Source organism: Ammodytes marinus (genome assembly GCF_949987685.1).
Source record: "Ammodytes marinus genome assembly, chromosome: 9".
Lineage (NCBI taxonomy): Eukaryota > Metazoa > Chordata > Actinopteri > Uranoscopiformes > Ammodytidae > Ammodytes > Ammodytes marinus.
In genome coordinates, this window is record NC_137213.1 from 2,011,271 (window position 1) to 2,024,802 (window position 13,532).

A 13,532-nucleotide genomic window follows, 5' to 3' on the forward strand; every position below is an offset into this window, starting at 1 on the left:
CCTCCCCATTAACTATCTTACCTCTGCACTACTATCTGTGTTTATGTGGATGTATGGGCTTCACGTCTTTTATTTTGGTTATTGTTATTTTACCTTCATTGTTTACCTACTGAATGCACTATGTACAGCACTTTGGACAGTGCAAACTGTCATAAATGTGCTTTTATAAATACATTTTACTTACTTATAACTCACCCAGGCCCTTTGGCACAAATCACCCCAATCCCAGAAATTTGGATAATAAGCATGATGCAGCAATTTAGGGCTGACATCGTGCTAACTGTATAGACTCAAAATGTAGCATACCAAAGCACTAAAACATGTGTCAAATGTTTTCAAACTTGTCTATAATTGTTCAGACACAATAATCAAAAAATCTTGATCATGGAAATTTTACTTTGAAAGGCAAAACACAGTTTTTTTAGCTTAAATGTGCTTATATCTTATTCCTTGTGTCTCCCTTCTTTACAGGATGAGTCAAATGGATGGCTCTTCTTAAATATGTGGTCACATTTCCAATTTCTTCCACGGTTTTCTAGAAACAAGGGGTGGCACAACTTCCAAAATGCACAACTTAGGCCACTCTCCCCTATATCTGCATAGACAGTTGACAATGAAATGATGACCACATGTTATTATTCGACCTCTGTATCCTGCTTTATTCTGTACAAGCAGTGAATTACACACGCCGAAAAATGCTCCAAGAAATGCAATCATTGTAGACCTCACCCAGGGTTTGGTCATTGTTGGCCAGCCGGGTGGGGTTGACAGTGGATAAGAAGATGAAGTGACAGAAGAAGATGGTGACACACCACACCAGGGGCCTCATTTATCAACAGTGCATAGAAAAGGTTCTAAATTCACTCTTACGAATGAAATTTAGTATGTGCTTAAGTACAAAAAAATGGTATTTATCAAACGTGCGCTGGCCTATCGTACGCACACCAGTAAGTCATCAATCTTGATAAATCCCACATGTTCTTCAGTACCATGCTCGTTCACGCTCAGACCATTTGCATTCAGAAACGCCTCCAATTAACCATATATGGTCACAACACATCCCTTTATCAACCATGTGAATGTGTTTTATCCCTCTCCGCTACAATGGCAAAGAGGGCAACGAAAAGAAACTTCTCCAACACATAAATGGAAACCCTTGTAAACGAGGTTCAATCCAAGCAAAACATATTTTGTTGGCTCACTTAGTGCAGGCATTAAAACAAAAGAAAGCTTGCTGTATGGGAAAATGTGATATTTTCGAGCAAGTTGTGAGGCAACGGCATTGTTTGGGTTCCGCGATCTGACAACTTTACGTGCAGTCATTCATAAACTCTTTCAATAAATAAGAGATGAAGATAAGTTCCTAACAACATTAGAGTTACTAAGTGAAATGAGTGATTGGCGAGTCTGGCGAGTCACCGCGGCTCGTCCAGCTCACAGCTGAGTGCTGTCAGATGAGACGCACAGAGAGCATCGGAGGGATCCTCCGCTTCAAAACATGTAAACGTGTGACACATTTAATGAATAATCAATTAGAGCTTACCTAAAAATAAGTGCCATATAACTATTTATTGCATTTAGGATTTTAGCTCATTTGGACGCTGTTTTTTTGACCGTCTGTTTCCATTGATATATTGGCGATATCTACTTTCAGTTTCATTACTGAGTCGCCACGAAACGTGATCAGCAGACGTGGGAGTAAGTCACTCATGTGCAAGTCACAAGCAAGTCTCAAGTCATAACCTTCAAGTCTCAAGCAAGTCCAAGTCACTGTGGTTAGAATCAAGCAAGTCACAAGTCAAGTCATTGCTCAGGTCAAGCAAGTCACATGTCAAGTCATACAAAAATCATATTATCTAACCCAGTTTCTACATTTAAAAATCAGTCAAAAGAGTGTTTCACAATCACAAGTTGTTGTATTTCAACATTAACAATCATAATGTCTACACATTAACAATAACTCAAACTATTGAGCAGCCTGCTTACAATTGCCCAACTATACTGAACTGCTTGCGTCCACCTTCAGGAGGGTCACGCAATTTCTCAATGGCCTGTTAAGGCATCTGTCTAAGGTGCTTCTCATTAACATTTCTGTGAACAAAAAAGTATTGTATCATCAACTAAATGGAACATAAAATTAAAATAAGTATATCAAAATAAATAAATAAATATTGCCTGAAATGTAAACATTACTGAAATGAAAAAACATTACATCAAACCATGAAAACTTATTCACCATTCCTCCCAGGTGTCAGGCTCCAAATAACAGGGACAGCAGTGGTTGTGTAAGTGGCGTTGCATAAATAAGTTTCTTTCATTTTGCACACTTAATAATCAATATTTTAATAATAAATGTTAGGTTAAAATGTTAATATAATATAATAATATTGATGCAAAAACATGACTTAGCATGTATGACTGTCAGTCGTTAAAGCCACTATGAGTAACTTTGTCAGTTGGCGGCCCCTTTGGAATAAAGCTGTTTTCTAGCTTGTGCCGGCCGTGCGAGTGTCAAATGATTAGGACGCAATATAGTGCATGTCCGTGTGTTGAAAGTGCGAGAGCACAAACTCTTTTCGGCTCCGTGAGAGTTATTAGTGAACCTGCATCAACTGGCAGTTGACGACAAATAACTGTCTCAAACAAGGCTCCCGCTCCCCTTCACTCACCTGGAGGGGTAGGCTTCTCAAATCGCATTGCTGCGCTAAACTGAAATCTGCGACCAATACGAATATGTGACCATAGAGCCTGCATGCATTTGCTGTTAAAGGTCATTTATGATTATCAGAGGAAACATGAGGCTGTTTTAAAGATATTTAAAAGTTACTTGTAGTGGCTTTAAGTGGAGCGATAGTATTATATATATTATATACACTTTAACTGTGTGGCAAAGATGCTAGATAGATAGTGTAAATATGAACAGGACGAAATAACAAGAATAGCATGTGGCATACCAAAGCCATTATGTGAATAGTTTGAAAATGTTTTTATGATCATTACCTCCAACCTATGAACAGATTCAATTAGAACCTCTAGGTGGCTCGCTGTATACGACAACAGATCAAGTCATCAGTCAATCTCCCTACAAGTTGTAGAATATTATTTGCAAAACATCGACTTACAATGCATTGCATTTGCAATTTTTTTTATTTGAGAGTACTTCGTCACTCAGTTGTGAACGATGGGGTCGCATTATCACCCCACCATGGCTGAACACACGTTCAACAGGTGCACTTGATGCAGGGACTGCCATGACCCTTACCGCCACCTTGAACAAAGAGGGGAGGGTGCACCTGTTCATGGCCCAAAACTGAAGGCAGCTCTGTCCATCACAAATGTCGAGGTAGTGGTTCAACTGAATTTGGGGAGTGGAATTTGAACTCATCTTCATATTTTTGCGGTATGCTGAGAACAGCCCAGTCTGACGCTCTGGCTCTGATGGTGTAATTGGCTCATCGGTGATTGGACTGGTCATGGTCATGCCAGCATCTCTGAGAATCAAGCCTGATAAACAAGCAAAAACAATAGTCACAAAATATTTCTATAACAATTTAAATTTTGTCCACTTCATTAACATAAATGTGTGAGGGAAAATGTTAGGAACACTTTTAAATATATTATTCTCTCCAGTACACCACTATCACCCACTGCAACCTCAATAATAACTATAAAGTAGAATTATCACCTTTCTGACAATGTAAACAAAAACGGAAGTGCTCAGTGTGTATATATCAACGTACTGAACATTCCTTTTACAGACTATTTCTTCTTAGGTCTGACATTTAAATTGGATTAATACGGAAAAAAATAACTTACTTTTTATCATCACAGACATGGACGTCGATTTGGCTAAACAAGTGGGGGGGACAAACAGGCATTCTGGAGTGCATTTTCAAAAGTGGGGGGGACAATGAGGAAACATCTTTTTTTCTCTTTAGTGCAGGTAATGAACGGTTCTGAAAGACGGCATACCCGCTCACTAATGAATAAAATGTATACAAAACACTGATGTCTGACACATTTGATGAAAAAAGCATTTTCAAAAAGCAGCGGACATATGAGCCACTAGCTGCTCCCCGTAGCCCAACCAAACATGACGTAAACAAAAGGAGCTTGGGAAGGTAGTTCCGACTGAGCAATCGAAGGCATTTTGACCGTGCTCAAATCGAGCCGAAGCATGGCTGGACTGTCGCACAACAATATTACTCCGCCTCGGTCTCCATGGCAACCTAGCTAGTAGCATAGCCATGATCAGCTTCAATTACATAAGGGATAAAGTATAGCGAACGGGTCACTTGCTAGAAATAAAGACCGACAAGCTGAAGCAGGAGCAGGAGCCCGACGCGCAGCGGAGGGCTCTTGTTCAGCTTGAAGGTCTTTATTTCTAGCAAGTGACCCGTTCGCTATACTTTATCCCGCTTATTACATGGCTACTACAAAAAATAAAGCAATTCATTGAAGCAACATGTTGTTTTAACAGCCAAAAACAGTCCGCTACACGGTCGGAACTCACTCAGTAGCAACGGTAACTATGTCAAGCTGCAGCCAACCTAGAAGAGTTTAACAAAAAACAACTTGTTTCCCCAGCAACCCTGAGACCTTGTCTAATAACTGGAATAGTCATTGCAAACCCACTAGGTTCTTATGTAACTAAAACGTAGTTCAGTACGCCAGTAAATAGGAACGACCAAGGATACGACCTAGTAATGGGGAATAGTCTGCTCGCCCCGCTAGACTGTCTGCTTCAGCTGACTGAAGGCTACGGCTCAGCTGTTAGCTACAGAGCTACTGTTTTGCTAACACAACTCAAGACTCGCACACTCTACAAATAATAATTCTAATCGGCCAATATGTTTAACAAGAGCTCCATCTAGCTAACAAAGCATTATCCCCCAACATAAATAACACAATTCACGGAGAAAATGACTGCGGAACACATTTACATTGCGGGCTGCAGCCTGAAGTTACTGTAGCTATAGGCTAACTGTCAACGTACTCACGTCATCTTGAATGGAGTCCTGTCGGACATTAACCATGACTCCTGTGTTCCCTGCTCTCCTGATACATGCAAAGTCATGTTGAAAAAGTATTCCATTGTTTTCTGAACGAGTAGTAGCCCTGTTTGTGGACGTCTATCCATCAAAACTATGGCGTAGGTCCTTAGCAACGGCCCTTGACAGCGGTCTGACTTGCTGGAAATAACAGACCTGTAGAATGTTGTGATTTACATAGGATTCTCAAAGTCCCATGTAATAATTCTTGATAAACAACATCGTCAGTATCCATGTGCCGCGACACAAGCTGCTGTTAGTGTCCGCTACATTTACAGTCATTAGTGGGCATAGAGCAGCCTTTCTCAAACTTGGGGTCCCGACCCCAATTGGGGTCGCGAGATTATTTCTGGGGGTCGCCAAATCATTTTGGAAATATATATATATGCGCAAAATTAATGTAGCGTCCGACCGGACGTTAAGGACGACGAGCGGTTGGTCTTAAACAGGCATTTTATCACTCAAAACCAGTGACTGTCGGCCATAACTACACCAAAACAATAACAAAGAACCTGTCCACTAGTCTCATGTCTGCCCTTCTTGTTCACACATAAAAAGACACAGCTCTCTCTCCAGTCCTCCCCGCTCCTCACCTCATCACAACAAACGGCCACACGTGTTCAGACAGTCTGAAATTGCAGAACTTAAACTTGAACATTAGGCTACTTAAACATTATAACAGTCGCCTAAGAGTTGTTACATTAATACTAAATTACATAATTTCAAACAGTTGTTTTAGTTGTGTTCTGCTTCATTGAAATTCATTTCTAAAATTAATTGTATCAACGCGGCATTTGTATGATTTTGATGTGTCCGCGTGAGATTCTGGTCAGTGAAGCACAGTCGGGGGAAAGGTGAAAAAAGGCGCGTTGTTGTTTTAGCCACAGATGCAGAAAGTTTGCTAGCTAGCTGAAAAAATGGAGCGATGGCTTAAAAGAAAAAGTATTCCCGCACAAGACTGTCAGCAGCAGCAGCAGCAGCAGGGATCCCAAGATCAGCCACCAGAACCACCACCTGAGAAACATATGGCACTGGAGCCGACACCGGGGGCTGATAATCGTTTCAGGGTCCGTAAATATCAGCGCGACTTTTTGAAATATGGCTTTTCCTGCACAACAAAAAACAGCATTGACTACCCACAGTGTGTCATTTGCTCTGAGGTGCTTGCACAAGAGAGCTTGAAGCCAGTAAAACTTAAAAGACATTTAGAGACAAAACACCGCAGCTTAATTGATAAGCCAATTGATTTTTTCCAGCGCAAGGAGCAAGAACTAAAAATGCAAAAAACAGCGGTGAGTGAATATTCTACAGTCCCTGCTAAGGCCCTGGCAGCTTCATATGAAGTCGCGTATCTGGTGGCTCAATCGAAAAAGGCTCACACGATCGCGGAAAGTCTCATCCGTCCCGCAGCTGTAGCAATGACAAGAGCAATGCATGGGGAGAAAATATCTAACGCTCTTTTAACTATTCCCCTGTCAAACGACACCCTTCGGCGCCGCATTCAGGACATAGCAAATGACATTAAAGATCAACTCATTGACAGATTGAGTAAGAGTGGAAGATTTTCCCTGCAAATTGATGAGTGCACAGATGTGTCAGGAGATGCGCAGCTGCTGGCCTTTGTGAGGTACAGCTTCGAAGGGAAAATGCACGAGGATATGTTGTTTTGCTCATCAATGGAGGGAACATGCACTGGACGGGACATTTTCAACAAGCTCAACAGTAACATACAAAAAGAAGGACTGAGATGGGAGAGCTGTGTATCTGTGTGCACAGATGGAGCTGGAGCTATGCAGGGGGCAAGAAAAGGTTTGAGGGCCTGCGTGTTGGAGGTAGCCCCCCATGTGAAATTTCTGCACTGTATGATCCACAGGGAAGCGCTTGCTGGCCGGTGCCTCGAGCCAGAGCTTCGTGATGTTCTCCAAACATCAGTTAAGATGGTTAATTTCATTAAATCACGGCCACTGCAAAGCAGACTATTTGCCACACTCTGTCAGGAAATGGGATCAGACCACGAAGCACTTCTCTTTCACACAGATGTCAGGTGGCTTTCTCATGGCAAAGTTTTAACGAGGCTATTTGAACTGCGTGAGGAGGTCCGCATATTTTTATCAGGCTGTAGTTCTCCCCTTGCTGACTATCTGACTGACCCAAAGTGGGTCGCGAGCCTCGCATATATAGCCAGCATTTTTGACAAACTAAACAGCTTAAACTTGTCCCTACAAGGCCCAAACACAAATGTCCTTATTCTCTCTGATAAAGTCACGGCATTTAAGAGAAAGCTGGAGCGATGGGCTGCGCGAGTGGACGGGGGGAGTGTTGAAATGTTCCCAGAGCTGGAGGACTTTATGGATAGTTACGATATATCCATTCAAACTATGAAAGGAATGATTGCCTCTCACCTCAGAAGCCTGATTGAAAGTTTCAGTAAGTACTTCCCAAATGATGACACGCCGGAAAAGTACGACTGGATACGCCAGCCTTTCACCACCTCCACCGCGCATCACCTGCCATCAGAGCTGCAGGACGCCCTGCTCGATCTCTCCTCTGACCGCACATTACAGACTGCTTTCTCGGCATGCGCACTGGAAGAGTTCTGGTTGTCAGTTTCAACAGAGTACGCAGCACTGTCAAAAGCAGCAACCGATGTACTGTTTCCATTTGCATCCACATATCTGTGTGAAAAGACCTTTTCTGCGCTGACATACATGAAAAACAAATACAGATCGCGACTCCTTATTGTTGATTCTGATCTCCGAGTGGCTGTTTCTAACATAAAGCCAAGAATGCAGCTGATCTGTTCAAACAAGCAGGCCCATCCATCACATTAAATAGTGGTAGTGATTGAGAGTCTTTAGTTGTTATTACAAAATGTTATGACGTTCTTTTTCATGTTTAAGCTCTCAGCAACATATATGTTTAAAATGAAACACGGGCTGTTTTTCTAGTGTGTTTTGTTGAGGCTTCCTAAATAGCACACTCTGGTTATCGTTTTATTTCGTTAAAAAGAAAAAAGAAAGTTTGCGTTAGGCCTATTTGTTTACATTTTAACCGGCTCAACTACCAGCAATATGATGGGATGTAGCGAGCATTGTCGGTATGTTACTGACGTAAAAAGTTAGCCTCTTGATGCTGCTTTATGTTTTTGAAAAAATCCAAAAGTGTTTAAAAATAAAAATGATAAAGAAAGTCATAGCTGAAGTGTGATCATAAGTGTTTATCTGATTTGTAAATTGCGACGTAGCGGTGTATTGATCGGCGTTGTTCCAGCACCACGGACAGTGCTTTATCCATTATCCATTATGCGGGCGGGAAGGGGGGGGGGGGGAGGGCGGCGGACGGAGTGGGGTCGCGGACAGCAGTGCATGTTAAATTGGGGGTCGCGGCTCAAAAAGGTTGAGAACCACTGGCATAGAGGATGGTAATCCCTACAGTTTACACTTCACAACGGGACACTTAAAGCCACTCGCCGTTGTCTCTCTGCTGCTGATTGAAATGCATCAGTCTTCTCTGGTGTGCAAACTAGCGGAGACTTCGGAGCAGAGAGAGAGAGAGACCTTGACGCTGTGTTTTAATACGGCTGGACGCACTCCATGTCCGGCTTAAAAAGTGGGGGGGACAAAATTAGTCTTGACGAAAAGTGGGGGGTACATGTACCCCCCCATACCCCCGTAATCGACGTCTATGATCACAGACACATCTTCCTTGACGTTTTCAGGGGCCAAAACATCATGGGCGATCCAGCAAAGCAGCTTTTAGGTATAGAGCAGGGGTGTCAAACTCATTTTGGTTCGAGGGCCACATACAGCCTCTCTGATCTCAAGAGGGCCGGACCAGTAAAATAATGGCAAAATAACGTACATATGTCAAATCCAAATCTTTAGCTTTGTTTTTCAGTTATATGCTTTATAACTCAGCCTACATATGTAACCTACATTATCACGGATCGCAAGGGATCTCTGTAGCCCCCACGAAATGTCTTAGTAAAGGTTGCTGCTGGCCATGGGAATAGGAGTTGCGGCGCAGCAAAATTTTTTGGGGTAATTTGCTCAAAGATGCCAATACGCACTAATGAAATAAACAACTGTTTATTTGAATACACAAATACAACAGGCACTGACCTTACAGTTGTCCAATTTTTTTTACTATATGTACAGGGACACATTTTGTGCAAACATGCAGACAGTACAAAATACAATTAAATAAAAGTGCAACTTCTACTGTTTTGATTTATTTTTAAATACAGAGGTTATTTGTTGTTTTGGAATACGTTTTTCCCAATTTAATTTAATTTTAATTTAACTTACTTTTTTTTTTTAAATGCTCAGAAATGTGTGCTCTACAAGTCGCGGGCCGGATGTTTGACACCACTGCCTTAGACACTTGACACAATCAATCATCAATATTAGCATGCTATTTGGCCACATATATTGGCCTATTTACAGCCCTCAGAAAACTGACAGTTCTTCTTAGATGCAAGTTCATCAATTCATGGCTTAAAATCCTGAGCTGTAGAACTTTCAGTAGACATTCCTAGCTGTAAGCCACGTAAGTTTCCTAACAGTTGGGAGCGTATGCGACTTGCGGATATGGCACAGGCTCCATGAAGAAGAAAAAAAAAAAATATATATATATATATATATTTTTTTCAGAATTGATTCAAATCGGCCGAATTGATTCGCGATCAAAAACAAAACCAGATCAAAACGTGTCGCGGGCCAGGCCTTGAGTTTGACACGTGCCCTAGACCAACGAGCCACAAAACAGGCTTTTCCTTTGGACAAAAACCGAAAAATTCTAGAATTAAGCCAAGAAAAAATTGTCAATTGCATCTCAAAAGCTGACGAAAATGTAGATGGTTATGTTGCTCGTAGTTGATTCTATGACTGGGCACAAACTTTCATAGGTTTGCCTCACAACCACAGCACTGTTTGACAGCAGACTTGGACGTCACAGTATGAACAGAAATAGCGGTGCCGGGGGGGAGAGCGACTGGAGATGGCGGACCAATCACGTCTCGCCATCTCCTAGATGCGTTGACCAATCACGTCTCGCCATCTCCTAGATGCCTTTTTATTTTTTTCACTGGAGATGGCGGACAAATCACGTCTCGCCATCTCCTAGATGTGTTTTTATTTTTTTCACGATTTTCAACCAATCGCCGTGCCCCATGTCCTCGATTCAGTTCCCCTCGTGACTTCTCCGACCAATAGCGGGGCCGCATCTGCCTGCCGGGACAAAGCTGTTGACAGGACTCCGCAAAGGTAAAGTCGCCGTTATCATTGTGTTTATTTTAAACTGGCTTGTTGTTAAAACTATGTTACATGACGGATAAATGAAGAAATCGTGGTTTACGTTAGGCCTTGTTTAAAAATGTACTTTTGGAGTTTGACTTTTTTCCGCCTGATAAGGTGAATATCAGTTAAAAACCATAGCTAGTATATACGGTTAAAACAGGTTATTTACGCTAGGTTATTTTTAGTTGAATACTAATACATTGCCGTTGTGTTACAGTGTTATACATGTCGCTGGGTCAAACGCTATACTATCTATGGGGCATACCGATACAGTGCTGCGGCGCATCTAATCCTCTTTTCAAACGCCCGTTCACGGTGTTAAAATAAAGTGACCATTACTTCTTAGCCGATTTAATTTATAATGTAGGTAGCGGTAGCCTGATAAAGGCTTTAAGGTGAATGTCTGTTCATACAGGTAGCCTACTACATGTTATTTACGCTAAGGCTACTTCTGGTGGATACAGATTGACTTAAAGGCCTACTTCACCGGTTTGAATATGAAGGTGTATTGAATTCTGAGATCCTATGTAGTATAAATGTGCAAAAAAAAAAAATCGGTTCATCCTAGGCTGAGAAAAGGCAGAAAGAGTGTTTTTTTTAACCCTATATTTCTCTTTCTCGTGACATCACAGAAAGAGAAATATAGGGTTAAAAAAAACTTACTTTGTAAATATTACTGTGATGTCACAGTAAAAGTTTGGCCCTCAGATGCAGGAAACAGGCCGGCTCCTGGACGTGTCCGCTGTGATGACAACAAGCTCAGCCAGCAATCCAGCTCTCTCCTCCCCAGCTTCTCTCCAGACTGCAGCTGCATCTGACAGTACAGAGGCCCCTGAGCAACAACTGGTAATTATTCTTTTCATATGTGTTATTATACTGTGACAGTGTGCACACCTGCTCATGATGTAATCAAGTATGTAAAATGTTTATAAGGTAATATGTAAAAATCCTAAGAATGAACAAAAGCTTAATAAAATAAAATCTTATTGCATTTAACAGATCATGCCATCGGTCTGTGCCACCCCTCCTCCTGTGCTGCCAATGTACACTCCTCCTCCTGTGCCTCCCACTCATCTCACCGGCCCCTCTCCCCATCGCTCACACTGCTGGTCCCTCTGGGGCCGCGGCCAGGACCCTAGCAGCACCTGAGCAACAACTGGTGCTGCTTAATTTTTAATTTTTTTTTCAGAATTGATTCAAATCGGCCGAATTGATTCGCGGGCCACATCAAAACGTGTCGCCCGCGGGCCTTGAGTTTGACACATGTGGGCTAAGGGCTCGTCCGGGATTTGAACCCGGGACCTCTCGCGCGGCGCTCGCGGATAGTTTAGCTAGATTTCCCTAGATCGTTTCCCATTCATTCCGTATGGTAGTGAATTATCACTACGGATGTAATATATTTTCGGCCACTACTAGGATAAGGGGGGGCGCTGTTTTCCCCTTAGATCTCCCTTAACTTTTTACAATGCATTCTCTATGGTAGTGTCTAGTCGCACTACGGATGTAATATATGTTTGGCCGCGCGTGGCGCTTTGCTTTGGAGTCGTTTGGGCGGGCGGGGCTATCATCCTCCAGCTTCTGATGTCAGTCAGTAGGTCAGTATTCGCCTAGAGTTTGAATTGTCTGCAGCTCGCGCAGTCTTGAAGAGACTATCACAGTTCAGAAGTAAGTGATTTACATTATAAAGTTATGATATGTTGAATTAAACAATGCACGATGAACGGACCTGTAGTGATATTTTATCTCAGCGCCGCCTGAAGTTTTCCCGTTTACGTGAACAGTATTAAAGTTGCCCGTTGCAATGTATGATGAATTACGGCGACTATACTGCCACATTGAGCCGTCAAATGTTCGTGGAATTACATTTTTACAGTTCTAATGATTGTCGTGAGTTAACATATGGGAGTATGGCGTTTACTACCGTTAATAAGTCTCACCGTTTTGCGGTTAAAGTTAAATATACGCTGGGTGCTTTTTTACACAAACAGTCAAAATGACGGTGGATAACAGACTAGACAGTGAATGAAACCAGCTACGAATGGACGTGCTTCATTTGTATCGTGTACTTTCGTTCTGTTTACACTTACTACAACGTTATGTCGACGGCTTCCAGTCGCCTTTATAAAGTTACCGGCGAAAGTAACTTCATAACGGCTCGCTTGGAACGTTCACTTTCCCCGCTATCATGCATTCTGTCTGTGAGATTAAAAATAAAAAAAACACACACAATAGACAACTGAGCTGTCATATGTTAAACGCTGATATCGTTATTTTACATTGCAAACCACTCTGAGGGATTTTCATACTGTGTCATCATAATAATAATATACCAGTCATGCATGCTTTATTTTACACCAATCACGTTTAATGTAGGAAATGCTGAGAGGTAATTAAATGTTTTTTGTTGTTGTTGAAAATACGCTGAAATTGAGACGATGAAAATGATGAAAATCTCAACAAAAGACAAAGTGGCTTTGATGAAGTTAAGTCAATTCACACCTAGGTGTTACTTTTTGGGTCTCACGATGCTAAGGGAGGGAGGGAGGGGGGGGGGATTCGGGTGCAAACACAGTTCAAAGGAACAAAGTGAGCCAAGTTTTGTCATCTCTACTTTAAAGGCATAGACAGTAGGTTCAAAGGATATCACTACTCACTACACCAAGTTCTGTCATCTTATCTCTACTAGGAGACTGTTTACATATGTTCAAAGGGTTTCACCTTAAAATGGCCATGTTGGTGTTTAAACAGTCAATCTAAACACAGCTCATTGTCACTCACAGGACACACCTGTGTTTAAAAAAAAACAATTCCTCTCTTTAACATATTAAATAACCAAATAATTTTTTTCATTACAGAAAAATGCGAAAGCAACATTTCTTCCCCGGGAGGATCAGTGTTTCATTCCGCACTGGTCCTCGTGGGTATCTCCGCCAGGACCCAACCGAAGCAGCAAAACTCCTAAAGGACAACCCAGCACTGCAGGACAAGTCTGCCCCGTTGAAGGAGGAGGTGGTCAGACAAAATGCCCTGACTGTGGTCCGTCAGAGAGGAGGTGATGCCTCGGACAGAGCAGAGGTGTTTGGAGAGTACATCCTACAGTTTGGAAAGTACAAAGGGAAATCTTTCCGTTGGCTCCTGGAGAATGACATTGGGTACACAATTTACCTAATCAGGAGTAAAGAAA